This window comes from Odocoileus virginianus, chromosome 7, assembly GCF_023699985.2.
Source record: "Odocoileus virginianus isolate 20LAN1187 ecotype Illinois chromosome 7, Ovbor_1.2, whole genome shotgun sequence".
NCBI lineage: Eukaryota > Metazoa > Chordata > Mammalia > Artiodactyla > Cervidae > Odocoileus > Odocoileus virginianus.
Window position 1 is genome coordinate 61,745,970 of NC_069680.1, and position 21,239 is coordinate 61,767,208.

The 21,239-nt window shown below is 49.1% G+C and overlaps 1 protein-coding gene across 5 annotated transcripts in view; it reads left to right on the forward strand.

The window, feature by feature from the left end:
• The first annotated feature begins 7,784 nt into the window (after positions 1–7,784).
• CHST3 (carbohydrate sulfotransferase 3) overlaps positions 7,785–21,239 on the forward strand; it is a 38,595-nt gene continuing 25,140 nt past the window's right edge. For all 5 annotated transcript variants that reach the window (XM_070470794.1, XM_020907992.2, XM_020907993.2 and 2 more), the window contains exon 1: positions 7,785–8,399. The gene's annotated coding sequence lies outside the window, so the exon portion shown is untranslated. The remainder of the gene's footprint in view (positions 8,400–21,239) is intronic.

Genomic DNA, 21,239 nt, shown 5'->3' on the forward strand with positions numbered 1-21,239 from the left:
ACAACAGATAAATTAATAAATAAATGAAACTCTCTCTATATAATATATATGCTATATATAATTATATATAATGCACATTTTCATTATTATTCCTGAACCTTTGAGAGGAAGTGGTAGAATGACCTTAAATGTTTCTGTGTGTATCTCTAATGAATCAAGTGTCATTTTACAAAACAGTTCAGTTATCAAATATTGACACAATATTATTATTAATTCAGTCCCTATTCATATTGGGTCAATGATCAAAATAATGTCTTTCATGTTGATTTTTTTTTTCAGTTCCAGAATCCAGTTCAGGATTAGACATTACATTTAGTAGCTTTATTACCTGTAAGAAGGTGCATAACAAGTCACCCCAAAACTTAACATCTCACCATGTCTGTGGGTCAAGAATCTGGATATGGCCTCACTGGGCTATTTGGGTCAAGGCTTCAACTGAGGTGTCATAGAAGGCTGCAGTGATGCTAAGATACAACTGGGACAGGATCTGCTTCCAGGCTCACTCAGGGATTGCTGGCAGGATTCAGTCTACTGGCCCAAGGGCCTCAGTTTCTTAAAACACTGGCCTCTCCATTGGGTAATCTCACAATTTGGCAATTTGTTTCATCAGATCAAGGAAGCTGAGAAGAATGAGAGAAAGAATCCTAGCAAGAGAGAAGCCACAGTCTTTTGTAATCTAAACACATTCTTCCGGATTCTCAGAAGTGACATTCCATCACCTTTGCTGTACTCTATTCATTAGAAGCAAGTCATCAACATGGAAGCAACCTAAGTGTCCATCACCAGATGAATGGATAGGACTTCCCAGGTGGTCCAGTGGTTAAGAATCCACCTGCCAATGCAGGGGACATGGGTTCCATCCCTGGTCTGGGAAGATTCCACATGCCATGGGGCAACTAAGCCTGTGTGCCACAACTACTGAGCCCCAACTATTGAAACCCGTGCACCCTAGAGCCCATGTGCTACAACTAGAAAAGCCACTGCAATGAGAAGCCTGCATACTAGAGTGTAGCTCCAGCCTGTCACAACTAGAGAAAGCCTGCATTCAGCAACAAAGACCCAGCACAGCCAAAAATAAATAAATAAAATTTTAAAAAATAAAACAGATGAACGGATAAAGAAGACATGATGTATTTATACGATATAATATTAGCCATAAAAAGAATGATATATTGCCATTTGCAGTAACATGGATGAACCTAGAGAGTATCACACTAAGTGAAGTGAGTCAGAAAGACAAATATTATATGATATCATTTATATGTGGAATCTAAAAAAATACATCTAAAAAATGAAATTATTGACAAGCATGAAATGAAATTATTGAAACAAACTCACAGGCACAGAAAACAAATTTATGGTTACCAAAGGGGAAAGACAGTGGGGGGGCGGGGATGGATACCTTAGGAGCATGGGATTAACAGATACACCCCACTACATACAAAAGAGATAAACAACAGGATTTACCGTATAGTTCAGGGAAGTATATTCAGTGTCTTATAACAACCTATAATGGAAAAGAATCTGGGGGGAAAAAAAAAAACGAATCCCTTTGCTGTATAGCTGAAACTAACACAATATTGTAAATCAATTATATTTCAATAAAAAAAAGAAAAAAGCAAGTCACCAGACCCTGGCACATTCGAGATGAGGTGATGATACATGAGACACAAAAGAGGGGCTATAATGGGAGACCGTCTTAGAAGCCTGCCTTCTGCAGCGCTCACGCCTCTTGATCCTCTTCCAACCTGGAGAGGTTTCCCAGCCTTTTCCTTTATCTCTCATGTCACTGACATTTTAAATATTACAGGCTAATTGTTTTGAAAATGTCTCTCAGTCTGGATTTGTTTGATGTTTCCTCACAAGGAGACTCAAGTGATGTGTGTGGTTCTTGGGGCAGGAACAGTTTACACGCTGTGTCCTCCCCTCCTGTCCATCATATCAGGAGACACATGATGTTGGTGTGTCCCATTATTAGGGGCCTCAGCCCATGTCAATGTTGATGAAAAAAATTAATCAGTAGTCAATCTAAGAAAGAAATGGAAAATTTTATTTGAGCCAACCTGAGAATTATAATCTGGGAGAGAGTCTTTCTAAGAACTCTGAGAACTGTTTGCAACTCTTTGGGACTCTCTGGGGAGGCCAGTATATATGTGAGTTTGCCAAGGGGGTACAGAGCAACCAAGTACATGTTGTGGTAGAAGGTTACGATTATTCCGAGGAACAGAGATCCTAGTTAATGGCTTCAGTGCTTTTCTAAGTATGGGAAGATGGAAGAACCTGAGTTTATAAAATTTTTCCTGAACATATCCAGTTATCTGAGGACCAGTTCTATCAGTTTCCCTAGAGGTACAAAGTGCCTCATCCTGATCCCTGAACCCATTTCAACATGTACTGTAGGTCAGCAACTGCAGTCATTAACAGCTTGATTCCTGTAGAACTGGGTGGTGGGTAACATTCTTTACAACATTCTTAATCCCCTCTCTTTCAGTCTTAATTTCGACCAAAGTTTGGGAGGCATTTCATGACCAATGTGTCCCATAGCCTTAGGAATGCTCATTCTCAGGTCAGACGAAGATTTCATTGATAAGCCACTCACTGTGCTATTACCCTGTTAAGAGTAACCAAAAGCCTCTGGACTGCCTTTCTTACTAGTCTGCTACGGTTCAGGAAATGGTTCCCTTTTATTGCTTCCTCCCATATCTAGAGTCAACACTATTACCATCATAATCTTACAGGACTATATATTTGGTCAACTGTTTCCAATTGCCTAGTCATCATTATCTTTATCAGAGGCTCAGTCACTCATTTGGAAATGCAAGAAACAATATCTTGTAAAGAAATTTGTAAAATAGGCAGAATATAAGTAATACAAGTAGTAATATTAATAAGGTCATAAGTAAGTATTTTAGCTAAGAACTTCCCTTAGATGTAGCTGGTATCCCCCCAGGTCATCTGACCAGTCTGTTCTGCACCAGTCAACATCTTTAAAGGAAATGATATACTGACATTTAAATAACAAGTTCACCAAAGAGGTCTGCATATACAAAGCAAGTGGTGGGTCACCGTGACCCTTTACAGGATTGAGAAAAGAAAGATGCCTTTTAAGGAGTTACGTGACTGGTGTCACAAGGAGAAAAATGGATCTTTCTGGTTGAGCAGGTATTTCTGCCACTGTCAAGGTCTAGTTAACATGCAATGCAGCTGTACAAAGTGTGCTAGAGAGAAGAGAAGAAGCCAAAGGGCAGGGAAAATTTTGTTTAAATTTTTCTTATCTTGCTTTTAAAGCATGAATTTTTAGAATTTTTTATTTTACTTGTTTTTTAAGTGTGAATTTTTATTTCATCCGTCAGATCGCTTGGTTAAAATAGTGCTCAGGCTCCCACAATCTTAACTACCCTGCAATTCTGCCTCTGGCCTGGAAAGTTCTTTCAATTTTTCAAACATCATTAAAAAGAGAGAGAGAGACTAACTCTCTTAGCAGAGCAACTGTGGGGAGACATTAAGCCTGGAAACTATTTTAGGATGAAAATTCTCAATGTCCTGGATCAGACCCTCATTCTCTACCTCTGCCTTTTTCATTCAAGATACCCTCACTGAAGGCCCAAGTGGTGGCTGGCGTGCTTGAAGAGTGAATACTCCTTCACACCTATATTTCTTTCAATTGCTGGTCCCTTTACCTAGGAAGCCCTAGCTCATAGCTACCTTCTTTCCGACCTGCAGAACTTCTGCTCATCTCTTAAGGCCGCCACACTGCAGAGTCCCAGGGGTCTGGGCTTGTCATGTTCCACGACAAGCCTGGTGCCCCCTGGAGCTGTGCAAGCCTGTGCTCTTGTTCTGGAGACACATATCCCCACCCCCAGCCTCAGCTCACACAGCACATGGACTGACTAGTGCTTGTTTAGCTGTAGGTCTGTCTGCTCGAATCAGAAGGTGAGCCCAGGCTTGTTCACCTCTCAGGGCCCCATATCCAGTATGCGCTCAACAGGAATTCCGCAGTGACCACCGGGGCGCACCCTCTTCACCCCGACCAACATCAGTAGCACAGAATCTCACTCTTTATATTCCGGTGGTGACGAGGTCTATGCTTCCACCTTTGTATTCCTTGGGGGCATCACAAAGTTCTGGCAATAAAATTCCAGAGTCTGCAGGTCCCACAGGAAGGCCTTTCTTTATAAGAACAGCAGGTGCAGTTAAACGTAGCTTTTTGACAGATTTGTGAGGTTGAAACGGAGGCTCTCACCTCTGAGAAAAGGGATAGGGTCTGGATAAAACTATATGCCAAGATACCTACTCCGAAACAAGCTGGAGAGCCTGCAGACTGACTTAGGGGCAGAGGCCCAGCCTGTGATGTGAGGCGAGCGCAACGGAGGGAGCTGCAAAGGGAAGGGTTCCAGGAGCTAAACCAGGAAGTGAGCTGGGGTCTGATCCCCTCTCGCAGGTCACTGTTAATAACACAGGGCTTCCCGGGTGACTCATGGTAAAGAATCCACCTGCCAATGCAGGAGACGCAGTTTTAATCCCTGGGTGGGGAAGAGCCCCTGGAGGAGGAAATAGCAGAGAAGCCGACAGCCTACAGTCCATAGGGTCACAAAGAGTCAGACAGAACTGAGCGACTGAGTACGCACGCAGGTTAACAACGTAAGGGAAGCAGCCAGTCGGATTTTTCTGCAGTAGAGACACCAAGGTCTCCTCCCATAGCCTGGAACACTGCCTAGCCCCCTCCAGCTGCCAGCTGGTTGAGACTTTGGATGGTCTGGACCCAGGTAATGAACAGGGACCTCTAACTTCTTGCACCTGTGAGGGCCTGTTCCCGGGTCATTCTCAATCCTCTTTGGGCTTCTCATCTACACATATTGAGAATGACAGATGCCAAGTGCAGATTGAGGTTTTCGCTTTTTTGTTTGTGTTCCAACTCCAAGCCCATTACCACACTAGCCTTGGACCCCAGAGGGCGCTGCACCACACTCAGGAGGTACCACACTTGGTTAAATAGGATTACAGGTCACTATGAAATAATACCTACTGATTTAACCAAAGTGACAATAAAAGATTTCAAAAGCAGATAAAAAAATTTTTAATAATGTAAAAGCTTGAAAAGAAACTTACAATCTGTTAGCAACAGCAGCTCAACAGTTAAAAAAAAAAAAACTGTTCTCTTTTTTTTTTTTTTAACTGTTCTCTTAATAGAGAAACCAAACTCAGGCTTTGCACCATCTTACCTTTAACATTAAAATTCATTGACTCAATTAAACTAATTCTAATCTTAGTTAGTCTTGACTACACATAGAATTTCTTTTTAAGAACTTTCCCTCTTGCAAAGCTTCCACAACTTTCTATACCCATATTAATTTGTGCCTTATTTTCTTTCCCATTTAGAAATAACCAGCTTTAGGACTAAATTTCCTTCTTTCTCTTAAGAAAATGCATTTTCATTTCTTATACCTTCTTTTCCTTGCACACAGAGATGTTTTCCTTATTAAATTTTAGTTTTAATTTCATATATTAGAATTCTCAACTCTTAAAAAACTTAATTTCTAGTGAAAACTAAAGAAATAAGCAATTGTGAACTGTCTTTTACATTAGCACTCTGTAGACTGGCAAACTTGTAAATTAGTCAATAAACATATTGTTTAACTTAACAAAATTCTAAAGTTTCAAGGTACCAAATATCTGAAGAAACTGTTTTCAAGTAGAGAGCCATAAAACATAACTATTCCTAAAGAGTTCTCCTTAAAAAAACTCATCTCATTTACATTTAATTTACTTTAAAAAAATTTCATCAAAAAAAAAAATTTCATCATATCAAGTTATTTTTCTTGCTGACCAATTTTGCAGATCTTATTTGACTTCCAGTAAGCCTAGGTACTATAAAAAATTTATGTCGATGGCTCCAAGGACATGTCTGATTAAACCAGCAAAAATTAACCTAAATGCCAAAGTTAATTTAATACTGAATATTTCCCAGCTCACATAAACCTGAAATTTCTTTGGTTTCTTTTATATTTCTGAGAATTTATGTAATGCTTAATTCCTTTTAAGCCAATTAAATAGAGCTCATTAATTTTGTTAATAAGGTCTGTAAATAGAGATACATCATATGTATAAGGTACACACAGACATATAGACAGACACAACTAGAGATCTCATAGCTTCATTTTAACTTAGTTGTGAATCAGGTATTACAATATAAAACTCACTAGTTTATAACTAACAGTTTAGTTTATAGCTAACAGTCGGAGTAAGTTAAGTTTAAAAAGGCCTCCCCCTAACCCCATTTTTCCTGTCAGTTTCAGGAATTGGAGATATCTAGATGAGACAGGAATTCCTGAGGGCCCTGGTAGAATATTCACATCTCAAGGCACAGGGAGAGAAAAGCAAGTTCCTCCTAGAACTTGTTCCCTTAGGGTCAGAATTCCGAAAACATGTTTTATCAAGCTGGCACAATTAGTTCTGAACTGTCAAATGAGCCCAACCTTGGACATTTTTCTCCAGAGTCTAAATAATATTGTAGTCACACATTGTTACCAATAATAATAATAATTTTGGCTTTAGTCATGGAATCAGAACAAAAAGCTGGTCCAGTTTTGCAGGATGCCTCCTAAAGGGCTGTTTTTAGGTACTGAATTTATGTTTGCCACGTCCATCAATTAAAATAGTGCACCTTCTCTAACACAAATACACACACACACAAAGATAAACAATAAACCAATTCCAAAAGGCTCAAAGCCCAATCAGTTCCAAAAGGCTCACTTTGATACAACAGCATAAAAGCCTATACACAAAGAAATTCAAGCCATTTTCCTTCCCTTTTACAAAACAGTTCCAGTTGGTGGTCCCTTCCTGGTGGTCAAAAACTGTTACTGAATCAAACTCAGGTCTGCTCACTCAACAAGCAGCAAGGCCAATATACCTATGCCAGGCTGTGGTGAAAGAAAGTACGGGATTTGTCTGCAGGGCACTCAGCAAAGGAGTGGGGGACAAGCCTCAGATCAATTCCACTTGGTCTTTGCGGGAGGCAGGGGGGTTATAAAGCAGAACAACAAAGAGGCTGGGAATAATCATCATCTTGGGACTTTTTCTGTGACATTTTTTAACCTTTCTTTAAGTTGACGTGTAGCCAATTTACAATGTGTTAGTTTCAGGAATAAAGATGATTCAGTTATACAAATATGTGTATATGTATGTGTGTGTTTATACATATATATATATTCTTTTTCAGATTATTTTCCATTATAGATTACTATAAGATACTGAATATAGTTCCCTGTACTTTCCGTGACATTCAGGTTCTGAGAGTCAGGATGTCTCTGAGAGTCAGCACCACCTCTGGCCAGGTGGTCCAGGACTCAGGGGTCTGTTAACTTATCTTGCCCTGGAGAAACCACCTGAGTGTATACATTAACCATATCAATAACAGCAATTCTAGTACATTAACAATGCTATTCACAACAGCAACCGCAGTACATTAACAATCTTCTCAACAGCAGCAATTTTAGTCATCTGACCCTGGCTGATGAGTGTTCGGTTAGCACTGGGCTGAACTCAGAGGGGAAAAGAAAGGGAATAAAGTTTGGGATAGACACATTAATCATAAACTCAAAAGGGAACGTAGGTTTAGAAAGACTCTGATTCAATAGGATGGGAGGCCGGAAGGGCTTGAGGGGCTCTGGCAGGGTGAAGCCACGAGGAACTCCAGGCCCCCTCCCCCGCCCCTCCCCGCCCAGGAGGGGAGCTCTTCCCAGCCTCTCCGGGAGCGAGGAGGGCTCCCAGCGTCTTTGAGAGAGTCCCAGGGGAGAGGCGGGCTGAGGCGCAGCACTGGGAACAAAGACCCACGGAAGGGTCCGGCGGAGCGCAGCTCCCCGGGGGCCGGGGCCGAGGGCCGCCCACCCGTCAGCTCCTCCCTCTCCTCCCTCGCTTCCAGCCGGAGGCCCGTCGCGCAGCCAGAGCTGCGCCAACTTCGCCAACGTTTCCCAAGTTGCTGGGGCGCAGGGGTGGGAGCTGGGTGGGGTGAGGAAGAAGAGGAGGAGGAGGAGCAGGGCTCCCCAGGCGCCTTGGACGCGGTTCAGGAATCTGCCGCCGCTGCCGGCCGCTCGCCGACTCCGGCCGAGCGGGGAGGGAGCCAGGCAGGACCGCTTGCTCGCTGCGCAGGACGGCGCCCGCCTGGCGCCGCTTTCCGCCCGGCGTGCGAACCGGCGGGGCCGCGCCTCCTTTCCTCCCCGCTGCTGTCCCCCCGGGGGCGGCGCGCCGAGCCGGGGCCACGAGGGCACTGGAGGCCCAGAGCCGCTTCTGCCTGGTCCTGCCGGGAGGAGGGCAAAGTTGCGGGCGGATGCTGCCGGCGCCGGACCCTAGCCTCGGAGAGTCGGATCCGCCCCCGCTGGAGGAGGCTCCGTGGCGGGGTAAGTAGGGCGACCGCCGGGGCTCGGGAGAGGTGGCCCAGTGGTGCACAGCCCCACCATCCCTGATCGGGCGCGCGCGCCAAACTTTGGAAGAAGAGGGGAAGAAAGCGAAGGTGGGAGAGGGAGTTCTTGGCTCGGGGCAAGTTCCACGCAGGCACCCACACCTCCAGACCCACTGCACCCAGATTCACAACTGCCTGGTACGCACAGCTCATCACCCATCGAGCCACAGGCAACGCACGCACGCCACACCGACCGCTTCAGCCCGACTGTACAATTCTGGGGGTGTGAACGTTTGGATCTTTTACACCAAGCATGTCCTCCAGCCCTCAAGTAAATTCACTGTCTTTGTCTGCTGCCCCACAGTGAGGCGTCCCCAAAGCAAGACTGGCCAGGCGAGGGGCTGCCGTGGCTTTGAAAAGTCTTGGCCCGGACCTCGAGGCTGACTGCGGAGTGGGGAAGAGAAATCAGGCAGTGCAGTCGGCTCTCCGGGTTCGTCAGGAGTGAGTTTGGTGTGGAAACTCGGTGTCTGGGTGATGTGTCTGGGTGTGCGCCGTCCTTCCGGAGGCGAGGCCGGGAGAAAGGAGGGAGTGATTCATAAACTCAGACCCGCCAGTGTTAGGGTCTGTGGGCAGAAAAGACTGGCAGGCGGTGATGCCCTGGACAGTTGGCTGGTGGCAGTGACAGGGCCTGAGAGGGAAGCACAGACCCTTCCCCCGAGCGGATGTGCTTCCTCATAGCGACTTCCAGGCAATGGGCTGAGGAGATTCTAGCCGTGTGTGTGTAAAACGGTAGGGGATGTTTAAGACTCAGTTCACGGAGAAAGCATGGCGCTCCTGAAGTCTTATGTATTTTCACGGCACCTGAAGTTGTATCTGATTTTGGATTCCCTGGTGTCCTGGGACTCCAGGATGTTTCAAGGGTTGTCCTGGATCTAGTACAGTGCCAAGCACATCACTGGTACTCAGTAAATAGTTGTCTGTCGAACAATGACACCCATAAATTATATTTGTTAGGGTCATTCTATGAGCCAAGCCAGGTGGCCTCAGCTGGGTTGGAAGTGGTTTTCTGCAGAGGACGGGGTCCTGAGTGGTTCCAGGGAGCCCTGCATGATCCGTTCAGCCCAAGCAGCACTTGGCATTGTGCCCTGTGGGCTGGCACTAGGGACTTGAGTTTCAACATTGCCCTCTACTTCCCTAAGAGGGGCAGTAAGAAAGGCTCCATGTCTGCATCTGGCTAGGCTGGGAGTGTCGTGGGATCTTCTTCCTGGCTCCTACTGGCCTGGAAGGAGATGAGTTCTCATGAAGGGTCCAGGAGCTGGATCCTGCAGCAGTGGCCTGGTTCTGTGGTGGCAGCAGGTGGAGGGGTGGTCACAGTCCCTGTACTGAGTATTGGGTGGGTTCCTCTGCACCAGCTGGCATGAGCTTCCCAGAGGAGTGGAAACATCTCATGTTCCCGGAACTGGGATTGCAAGCAGTCTTGGGACTGATTCCCTACTGGCATGGAATTGGGAACATGCAAGGATGTTGTGGCGACTTGGCCATGTAATCACAAGGAAATGTGTCATTCCCCACCCCCACCCTCACCCCTTTGTCCCTAGGTTTGGTGTACATTTCAAGCATCTAAATGGTCTTAATGCTGAAATTAGCAAAGTTTGTAGGCAGCACCCAGGAATGTGGTCCCAGACGAGCGAGTGATCTGGGCTTGGCCACCCCCAATTTCAGGTGGAACACTGCAGCCAGTCCCGTCCCAGTATCACCTTTCCACCTTAACTATGTCTTCTGTAAATCACAAGCTCTACATTACCTCAGTAAGACTTTACATCCCTATAAACAGCATTTTATCACCATTTTCAGATTACAAAACTGAGGTTCAGAAAAGTTAAGTAACATTTTGGGGGTCACACAGCTGGTGAGGGAACAAAGCCAGGATTTGAAACTGGACAGTCTGACTCAGGAACCCATGCTGTTTCCACCACACCCAGCTGCCTCTAAGGTCCCTAACTGGTTCTCCATAGCAACAGGGAAGCAACACTGATGCACTTACTGGGTCCTAGGGCCCCTGACTAGAGTCTTCGTTTTATACACACTCTGCCCAACCTGGCTTATACCATGGGTCATGGAAATCAAAGGCTAGGTGGCACCAGGCTGCCAGAGCCTTCCATATGCATCTGGAGTCAGGAAACAGTGGGGGCCTGGGAGTGATTGTGGGGGAGATATGGGGGTAATTTCAGTGAGAGATGATTCATTGCTTATCTGAGAAGTGGGGACAAAGCTACCACTGTGACCATACAAGTCACAAGTTTGGTAGAAATTGTCAGGTAAACATCATCAAATGGATTACTATCTTCTTTCCCCCTTCTGGTCTTTTCCTATTACACAGGAAAATCAGCCTTCACCTGAATATCCAGGGGCAGGTCCTTCTCCCCTCCCCCACACACACCCCCAAGAGAGCTACACTCCGTGGCACTGTCTGGTCCTCAGGAGAGATGGATAGGCAGAGCTGAGACAGCCGGGGCTGTGATAACCACATGGCTCATCTGGTCCCCAGCTTATGCTTTCTCACACAAGCCCCACAGAGGGACAGCAGTTATCATTCCACTTTGCAGATGAGGAGATGAGGCTCAGAGAGGTGCAATGGCTGCCTAAGGTCACAAAGCTAAGAAGGAAGTGCAAGTTGAGAGTCCCTTGGACAGAAGGAGATCAAACTAATCCATCTTAAAGGAAATCAGTCCTGAATATTCATTGGAAGGACTGATGCTGAAGCACCAATACTTTGGCCACCTGATGCGAAGAACCAACTCATTGGAAAAGACCCTACTGCCAGGAAAGATTGAAGGCAAAAGGAGAAGAGGGCAGCAGGGGATGAGGTTGTTAGATAGCATCACCAACTCAATGAACATGAATCTGAACAAACTCCAGGAGATAGTGAAGCACAGGCAAGCCTGGCATGCTGCAGTTCATGGGGTCACAAAGAGTTGGACATGACTTAGCGACTAAACAACAACAGATGTGAGTTATGCTGCCTTCAGGACTCCCTTCCATGCACTTAGCGACAGCTGTGTTCTCTGCCTGGTTGGTACTCTATCTCCCTAGCCCCAGGGCTGAGAGGGGGGTACCCCTGCTGGGGCAGAGTCACCACAGCTCTGCCCACCCCCATCTCTACCCCCAGTGCCTCTGATACAGGTGTTCATGGTATGGGGAAAGCTGGCAACCTTAAGCAAGGAGCAGAGGATAAGCACAGCCCAGCCGGCCTTGCCCACCTTCCACAGTAAACCCACCTGGGTGAGTGCCAGAGCCTTTGCAGTGCTGAGCTGCATAGATATTGGAGCCTTCTCCCTTTCACTGCGGCGTGGACTCACTGTCCAGGATGGAAGCTGGGAGACTGGGCATGGGGAAACACTGCCCCATCCAAGGGTGGGGCTATTCATCTTTGTCCACTGGCTCCATCCCAGTGTGTGACACACGGAGGTACGTAGGAACTTTGTCAGAGGATGGGTGAAGACCAGGGAGCGGCTGTGAGCGCCTCTGTTGGAAAGTGATAAAGCAGGGAGCCAAGGTATCAGTCGTCTGAGCAGAAATGCTCAGACGGGCCTCTGCCCTTCATGCAGGAGGTCACGCAGGAGGAAAGGAAAACAGCTCTCCTTTTCATTCTTTAAAGAGAAATACTTGTCCCCTTTTCTTGTCTGATGCTTAAACAGGTGGTAGTACGCTGCCTGTCCTGCTGCTCTGAGCTTGCAGACTCCATGGCTTGTGGCCCCTGGCAGGCTGGACAGTCTGTTCTGTGCTTGAAAGTCTCCACCTTCGTCTTCATCGACCTAAATCTGGCAGTTGCTCCTGCACACCCCAGCACATCCCTGCTTCTGCAAGCTCGGAAGGAGGGGCATGCGGGCCATGGGAGCCCCTGGGCACCAGGAACTTCAGGTCTCTGCGGCCCATCGCTCCTTCTCTATGCCTCTCCCCACCTCCGTGCCTTCCCTTAGCCTCCTGCCCCACAAAGATGGCTGTGTGCTGAGGGACCGTGGTTGTTTGCGCTCTGGGAAATTTATCAGTGGAATTCCAGAAGGCTCTCTGAAAAGGATTTGAAGGGAAAAGTGTAGAAAATAAATAAGCCAGTTAGTCCCCAACTCAGCCTCTCCTGAATGCCGCAAGTAAACAGCTGGCTTGGGAAGCTCTGTCTTGGCCTCTGTGCTTACACCTGGCTCACTGGCTGCCTCACCAGGTCCCTCCTTCCTGCCTCTGCCCTGTCCAGCCCCTCCTCCTTGCCTCTGGGAGCCTCAAAAGTCAAGGAACACCCCCATCTCCGGCCTGTCCTTGTGCTGTGGGACGCTGGGACACTGGTGGCTGGAGACAACAGGAGCTTGTGGGAGAGGAGACCGCCCGAGGCTCCGGCACAGCCCTGCTCCGTCTGAGCAAGTCCCCTGGCCTCCGCCCTGCTCAGCGAGGCAGGGTGGTCTCTCTTGGTGAGTTTGACTTTGATGATGAAGAATGGTGGGGCTTTTTCCAGTTTTGTGGCATCTAAGGAAGCTTTGCATCTTAATTGTCAGTTCAGAGTGGATGGAGCAAAGCTGATTTTCTCCAAGGTGGGCTCACATGTGAAGAAACCCTCAAAACCCCGTTTACACTGTGGGGCTTCCTGGACTAACCAGCATGTCAGGGGTCTTTGCTTTTGAGCAGAGTTCTATCAGCTTAGGCCCTGTTTAGGGTGCTGGTGGTGTGAGTTCACAACAGTGTTTTCAAGAGGCTCAAGCGCTCTTGTAAGTTTCTCTGTCTGGGGGGGTAGGAAGTAAACTCGGGATACGTTAATACCTTCCTTTGATCCAGCTGACCCACTCTAAACCCAGTGCCCGGTAAGAAGGGAAGAACCAGGGTGCTAGGATGGGGGTAGCTCCCCGGTGGGACCTCCAGTTCAGGGCTCCACTTCAGTCACAGGGAGTGGCCGGAGGAGGGGGTGCTTCCCACTGTTGTGGCTGTGCCTGCCAGGTCAGCAAACTGAACCCCCTGGGATCTGGGTAATGGGCACCACCCCTAGACTCTGGTCCTGCCCCTACGCCAGAGCCCTTTGTCCTGTTGTTGCCAGGCTTCTGAGAGGGAAGTTAAGGGGTAAGCCCTGTGGTTTACAGTCTTGTTGGAAAAGAGACTGCACACCCACATACTCACAGATTAACACAAATCACCATGGACCAGAGTACACTCACACATACACGGAGAGAGAGAGAAAGATGAGCACAGGGATGCACTCATCCTAAAAGACAAATTATGAGATAGTGAAGAGTACATCTTCTAAAGCCAGAATGTACTCTGTATGGCTTAGTAGCTGTGTGACCTTGGATAAGTTACTTAACCTCTCTGGGCCTTAGTTTCCTAGAAAAGGGGTGATGGTAATAGGTTGTAAGTAATAGGGCTATAAATGAACTTGTATCTGTGAGGAGTTTAGAAATGTACCCTAACTATTGCTCACCACATACTCTCTGCCCCAGACACTCAGGCCCAAGGGCACAAGACTTCCCAGAGAGGTGCTCACAAACTTGTCAGTGTATGGGATCAATCACTTTGCACTTTCTGAGTCCTGGTTCTCAGGATGCATGGCATTCTCTGTACTAGGCCTGAATTAGAATTTATTAGAAAGATCATTTCACTTTCCCTTAGGAAGATCTTTATTTTAGAACAATGTGGGCACTAACTCCCCCAGAGAAGGGTATGATTCCTTTAGCAGCATCAGTTTTCAAACTGGGTTCCATGGAGCCCCGGAGTTCAACAAGGACACCTCAGAAGCCTGACGGAGGGGGGTTCCAGGCTCTCCCCCATTTATCTGTTCTACATATTGGGTTTCCTAGGAAAGTTCTGGCTCATAAGAAGGCACCACAACTTAGACAGTTGAAAGCTCACCACTATAGGCTGGCCCAATCCCATCCTGTGTGCACCTGTCCGAGCATGCCGCGTGACACCCATGCCCAGGCGGGCCCCTGCAGCTACCTGAGCTCTGGCCCGGGGCCTCTCCCACTCTCTTCCCTGCTTCCCTCCTCCCCTCCGCTCCAGCTGCCTCGCCATCTGCAGGATTCTGCAAAGTGCTAACATGTCTGAGCCAAAATAGTGCTATCAGAAGAAATATTTTGAAAACAAACCGGGCCACTCCCATGGCTGAGATTGCACCGATTTTCAGCGAAGAATTTCACAGCTTCTGAGGTGGAGGCCAGAGCCCTGAATCTGCAGGGTTAGGACAGACAGGACTGAAGAGGCCCAAGATTATTGCAAACCTAGAACCAGGAAGGGGGAGTTATCCTCACAGGATGAAGAAATAAAAGCCTCTGTGACCATAGAGGTCAGGACCCTGTCCTCTTCTTCCTTTGACAGATACCACTTTCCTTTCACTTTTCCACCTCCTGCATCTGGTCCAGGTGCCTTGGGGCTGAGGACACAGGAGATAACTGGTGCTAACAGCTAACTGCACACCCTGTGCTTAATTAGAGCTGTCTGGGCCCACACTCAGAGTTCTCACTGGAAGCTCTGGCAGTAGGTCCTGTGTGATCACCGCTGTACAGACTGGCAGACAGAACCAGACAGACGGAGCAGTTGCGGGGACCCCGCTGCTGGTGAGTGCAGAGCTGGGTCTGAGCCCTGCTGCCTCACTCCAGAGTCAGTGCTCCTGACCCTGGGTGTATCCGTCCTGCTGGGGCCTCGACTAGAGGGGCGGAACGGCTCAGCAGGACAGTCCTCTCGTTACTGTGCCCAGGGTACACGCTAGTCACAACACTGTCTCCTTCCTTCTTTTCTCACGGCCAGCTCCCTTCACCCTCAGGCCTCGGCTCGGATGTCTCCTTCTAGAAGCCTCGGTCAGTGGCCCTCTCTGTGGCTGCCTGCACGTCCCCATCCTCACACTCTGCCTCGCTCTGTTGCCCCAGCTGCTTTCATGGTCTGTGGTCTCCACTGGGCAGTGAGCTCTGTGAGCAGGACAGAGTCTGCCTTGTTCTCCTGTGTCTCCAGTGTTTAGTGCAGCCCCCAGCAAGCATGCCTGACTGGGGAACACAAATGGTGGGTGTGACACTGGGCCCCACGAGAAGGAGGCATGGGACAGTGCCCAGGCTCCCAGGAGAGGACGCTGCTGATAGGGAGTGAACCGAGTCTGCCCAGAGGTGGTGGGAGTCACAGTGAGGGGGAGACGGCAGCTGATGTGGACCAGAGGCCCTGTATGGGACCAGGAGGGGACGGGAGAGTGGGACCCTGGGCAGATGGCCTCTTGTGGGCGCTACCCTGTGGGCATGGGCTGGGATCCCAAGGATGGGCCTGAAACCCTCCAAGAGACTCTTTCGAGCTAGGTGGACTGTGCACTCAACCCCACCAGCAGGCGGTTCTCAGTCCTTTCCCCTCTCTGGACGGACATCCATTCATCCTCTTCTGGGTCTCAAACCCAACCCTCCCAGCAGCAGAGGCCCCCATGAGTGCGCCCTTTTCCCTGAGCAGAGTGACAGAAGCCCAGCTGGCAGGCTGCCTCCTGGGGGTGGGTCCAGTTGCAGCCTTTGAGCTGTCCTTGCAGAAGAAGTAGGGCTCTTAGTGCCGGGCTCCCCTCCACGGCACCCAGGGAGCACACGTGTGGTGCCCTGGCCAGGGCATCACCTGTCTTGGGTGCCTGCTCACGCCTGACACCATGACGGGCGGAAGGTGCCTCCAGGCTAGAAGAGGACAGGACACCTGGGCACAAATAACCACCTTGGAGTCCAACATCAATGAGCCCACAAAGGTGGACATGAGGGAGGACTTGGGGGTGGCTTCATGGAACAGGTGGGCTCCCAGCGCCAAGAAGGGAACCTGGGCAAACAGCACAGGCGTGGGAACGTTCAGATCGAGTGCAGAGGTGGGTGAGGAACCTAGCTGGACTGAACTGCAACTTGTAGGATGGACGAAGAAGAGAGAGAGAGAGCGAGGGAGAGAAAAGAGGCAGGGAGGAGCTGGTTATACATGCAAGCTCTGGACCCAGGCTGTCTGCATGAGGAACCTCAGTCCCCACTTACTGCTGTGTGACCATGGCCAAGCTGCTTAGCCTCTCTGTGCCTCACTTTTCTCATCTGTAAAATGGAGATACTAAAAGTATCCACTACATGGGGGTATTAGGAGAATAAAATGAAGAGTGATCTATTATCCTTTTTTTTTTTTTTTAAGCAACTAGCAAAGTAAATTGAGGTCAGATCATAGAGGCCTTTGGAGGTCAAGCTTTCTGTTTGCTAAATACCTGCTGTATGCCAATCACTTTACAAACCTTCTTACTAAGCAACCTACAACTAATACAACCTAGCAAAATTATTAGCACTGCCTCCATTTTATAGATGAGGCAACTGAGACTCAGGGAGGTAGGGTAACCTGCCCAAGGTCACTCAGCCAGGTAGAAGCAGAGGCAGTAATGAAACGCAGGTCTGTCTGGCACTTAGGTCTTTCTTCAACACGGAGATTAGAGAGACATGACTGACGCAGCATGGGGACATCCCCTGGGCTGGGGGGTCACAGCCAGAAGCAGAGCATGGGTGGTATAGCCATGGGTCCCTACGCTGGGAGAGGGTGGTAACAGGGAAGGAAAGATTCAGGCAAGCCTGGAAGGCAAGGAGATGAGGATGCCCCGAGGCCACAGCACAGAGCTCACCATTCAGAGCCCAGGGACAAGCTGTTGAGTCATTCTGGGAAAACATGACATCACTGAGTTTTGCTGTCTGCTGCCCACCTGCCCGTTCTCGTGCCCAGAGCCCTGTAAGGGGACCCTCACACCCAGGTAGCAGGGCCAGGTCAGCTCCCCGGCTTCCTGCCCTGAGTTCTCCCCAGCCTCTGTCTCCCATCTTCCCACTGCCCCCCTCCCACCCCACCCCACTCATAAACCTGGATGAGGCAGGAGCTTCTGGAAGTGATGATGGGCATGAAGAGCTTCCAAAAGGGCCTCCATGACAAGCCTCCGACTGGAATCTTGGGTGGGAAGAGACTGCTGGGTTGAAGTTTTAGAGTTGCTTTTCCCTTAAGAATGGTGCCTGCTATTCCACTGGAATCACTTTTTAAAAGTAAAGCCTGGTTGAGCTGTGTGCCCAGCACTATGCCAGGTGCCAGCAGCCTCTGCCTTCTTGGAAGGTACAGCTGAGTATCTGAGAGCTCTTTATGTACTAGGCATCCTCAAGTTAAGTGATTTATTTGTGTCAATCTGATTGCATGAAGCAGCCCCATTTTATAGATGCCATCCCTGAGGCCCAGAAGGCTAGGTGACTTGTCCAAGGTCACACAGCCAGAATTCAAACCCTTGGTTCTCCTATTCCAGATGTACTTAGCCACTCCAGGCTCAAGTAAAGCCACTGGAGAATCATAGAAGGTGGGGTGTACCAAACCTATGTCTGCCAAATGATGCAGTACAGACAGGAAATTCCAGGAGAATTTTCATCTCAAGAGTGTGGGTCACTCCCCAGAGCTTGTTGGAGGTTGTGGATATATTTAAGAGGTAACAGAGAGCTCCCAGGTTCCTTGGCCAAGCAAACTCTGCTGACGTGGCCATTTGGGGTGAGACTCTCCCCACTGGAAGGGGCTCGGAGGGGGGGGGTCTGTCCTGGTTTTGGTGGGCCTGACCTGGAAAAGGAGTATGAGTCAAGCGAGGGGCGAGTGCCAGCTTCCTGAGCCCAGTCCACGGTGCAGGATGCCAGGCTGCCGCAGCTGCTGCCACTCGCCACACCCTCCCGGCCAGCAGGAGGGACTGGTGGCCGGCCCTGTGTTGAGTGGCACCCTCTCACCCACACCACGACCTAGCTAGGGGGGCACAGTTCTCCCCACTTCACAGGTTAGGACGCTGAGGCTTAGAGAGGTTTTCTGGTGCACTGGAACTCCTTTGGCCGGAAAAGGGAGGAACTGAGACCCGTAAGTCTCCCTTTTGCTAAGAGACGGACGGAGGAGGGAGGGGTTAGCCTGCCCTCTGACACTGAGCCACACAGGCTGGCTGTTCTCAGACTAGTATTTCTGATTCATCTGTCATCACCAGATCCCGGTGCTGTAGGACAAATTACCGCTGGGGTGAGAAAAGCTCTGATTTCCCTTGGGCCGTGAGTCACTATTTCTCTGGGAGCACTTTTGAAGCCATAGAGCTTCTCCCCAGGCTTTGGAGGGGCGCAGGTTCCTTCTCTGCTTGAGTGCCAGCCCCACCCTGGCCCTGACACTGCCTGCTTGTGGAAGGGCCAGGAAACAAGAGGCCTCCACCAGAGGCCTGGCCTCAGTGATTTCCCAGCATGTGACCCCCTGCCTTGCTCTCAGCAGACAGGTGCCACATTCCCAGAGGTCTGCGGGGTCTGCAAACTTGAGGGGTTGCAACCTAAAGGGGTTGTCCCCTTTAATGCCCGAGGCCCACGTGGTGAGCACAAGTCTACTTGCCCTCCCCAGGGGTGTCTGGGAATCCCCCAGGACTCCACCTCTGCAGGGCGGCTCCTCCTGACACTTCCTCTCCGCCCAGGAGGCAGGGGACCCAAGCCAGTCCCTCCCATCTTGTCAGTTTCGGCCCAGTCACTACAGTAATAACTACTGGAAAGTTGTCACTTTTCTCACAGAGAAAGCAGACTGTTAAGTTCGGCTGTAGGGGTAGTTCTGCTTCTCACCGCCCCCAAGTTTTCCTTCTGGGATGGGATTTTGGCTTTGCCTCTGCTTAAATTCAAAAGCCTGTTCAGATGACTCTTCCAAAATGAGAGTCTCACCTCAAAGGAGCTTTGCCTGTCCCTCTACAGGTAGAAAACTGGCACCTGCTTTTATTTTTAGTTTTATTAAATTTTATCAAAATATGTAATCCAGGCCCATGGTATAAAATTGGAAAGGTACAAAAGGATACGTGGTGGTGAAATCTCTTTCCCAGGCCTGACTCAGACACCCAGGTCTTTCCACGAAAGCAACCAGCATTATCAGTTTCTTGTGTATAAGCTGCTTTTAAATTGTCCAGCTTTAGAACTTATGGTTTGCCTGGGCGGGGGAAGAGAGAGTTGGGGAGTTTGGGATCGACGTGTACACACTGCTGTATTTAAACTGGGAGCTCAGCCTGGTGCTCTGATGACTTGTCGGGGTGGCAGGGGGAGGGGATATATGTCTATTTATGGCTGATTCATGTCGTCGTATGGCAGAAACCAACACAGCATTGTAAAGCAAATGAGATGGCTAACTAACACAGAGCTGCCGTATAGCACAGGGGTCTCTGCTCAATATTTTGTGGCCGCGCAGATGGGAGAGGAGTTTGAGAGAGAGTGGATACATGTGTATGTATATGGCTGAGTCCCTTTGCGGTCCACCTGAAACTATCACAACACTGTTAATCAGCTACACTCCAATATAAAACAAGCTGTCCCTTACAAGCTGCGCTGGCTGCCCATGTCCTAGCCCCTCCTCCTCAGCGGTCACCCCGGACTCACCCACGCGGCACAGACAGAGGCCCTCACATCCCTCATTCCCGGCAGCCCCAGGGAGCCAGCCCGAGGTCGTCCCCGGCTTCCATGAGCGGCTCCTCCAGGCTCCAGGTTAACTCTGTGCTCTTGGCTGCCCCTTGTCCGTTCTCCCCTCTGGTCTGGCTGGACAGGGGCCTGCAGCTGGGGCCTGTGGGGTCAGGGCTTGGCGATGGGGATCTGACCAGACCATGCTGCCTCTTGGCCAGACTGAGTGTTCCGAGTGCCCTAGGCGCTCACACAGACAGGGCGCATCCATGTCACTCCCATCCTGAGTGTGACCAGAGACCCTGTGCTCCTCTTCCCGACCCCCTTTCCTCTGCCCAGCTCTACTCCTTCCCTTCCTCCCTGCTCCTCCCCTCCTTTCTTCTTTCCCTACGCATTCAGTCCCTGCTGTATAGCAAACAGTAAAATGAATCTGAAAGTGCTAAGAATGGCGCAGGGCAGCGATGAGTGCTGCTAGGAAAGCCTTGCCCTTCACATCCCTTCACAGCCTTGTACCTCCTGCTGGGTGACCTCGGGCAAGTCACTTAGCTTCTTGGAACCTCCTTTTCTCAGCTGATTAAGGAAAGAGAGGGTGGCAACCAGGGTCCAAAGGGCTGCCGCTGGGAGAACCTGGAGCTGCCAAAGGGCCTTCCAAGAGGGTGACAGGTTTGAAACGTGGGAGGGGGGCAATGCTCCTCTTCTAAGGGAATGGTTATGTGGGGCAGGGCTCTGGGCACCTGTGAGGTCTGGGCTCAGCCCTAGGGCATGGATGGGCAAGGGGTGGCCCTCTGGGCAGCACCATCCTGCCTTGGGCAGTGGCTTTCCTATTCTGTATTTCCACACAGAGATGGACTCTCGGCTTTATATTTTTTAAGTAGTGGCTTAATTTTTGTAATAATGAAAGATGTTCAACTTGCAGAATTCAAGTAAAATGGGCAAATACTGAGAAGAAAGCAACAAATCACCCCTCAGTCTACTACCCAGATGTAACTGATTACCTATGGTCCACATATGTCTCTAGGCATATATACATATATACATATAAAGAAAGGGGAGCAGTGGGGGGACGGAAAGTTTTATAAACATGGGGGAAACACACAGTTTAACTTAGCTTTAGGCCAGTGTTGTAAAGAGGCTGCCTGCCCCCAAAGCAGCCCCTCTCATCTGTTCAGTAATCTACTTGAGGGTCTGGTGTGGGGCAAGGGAACTCTCATGCAGGAATCTTTAAAACCTCCCAATTCATACAAATTAGACAAAAAAGAGAGTCGGCTGAATTACAGATCCTCCTTGATTTATGATGAGGTTGCATCCCGATAAATCCATCATAAATTGAAAATGCATTTAATACACCTAATCTACCAAACATCATAGCTTAACTTAGCCTACCTTAAACATGCTCAGAACACTGACATTAGTATGGTTCT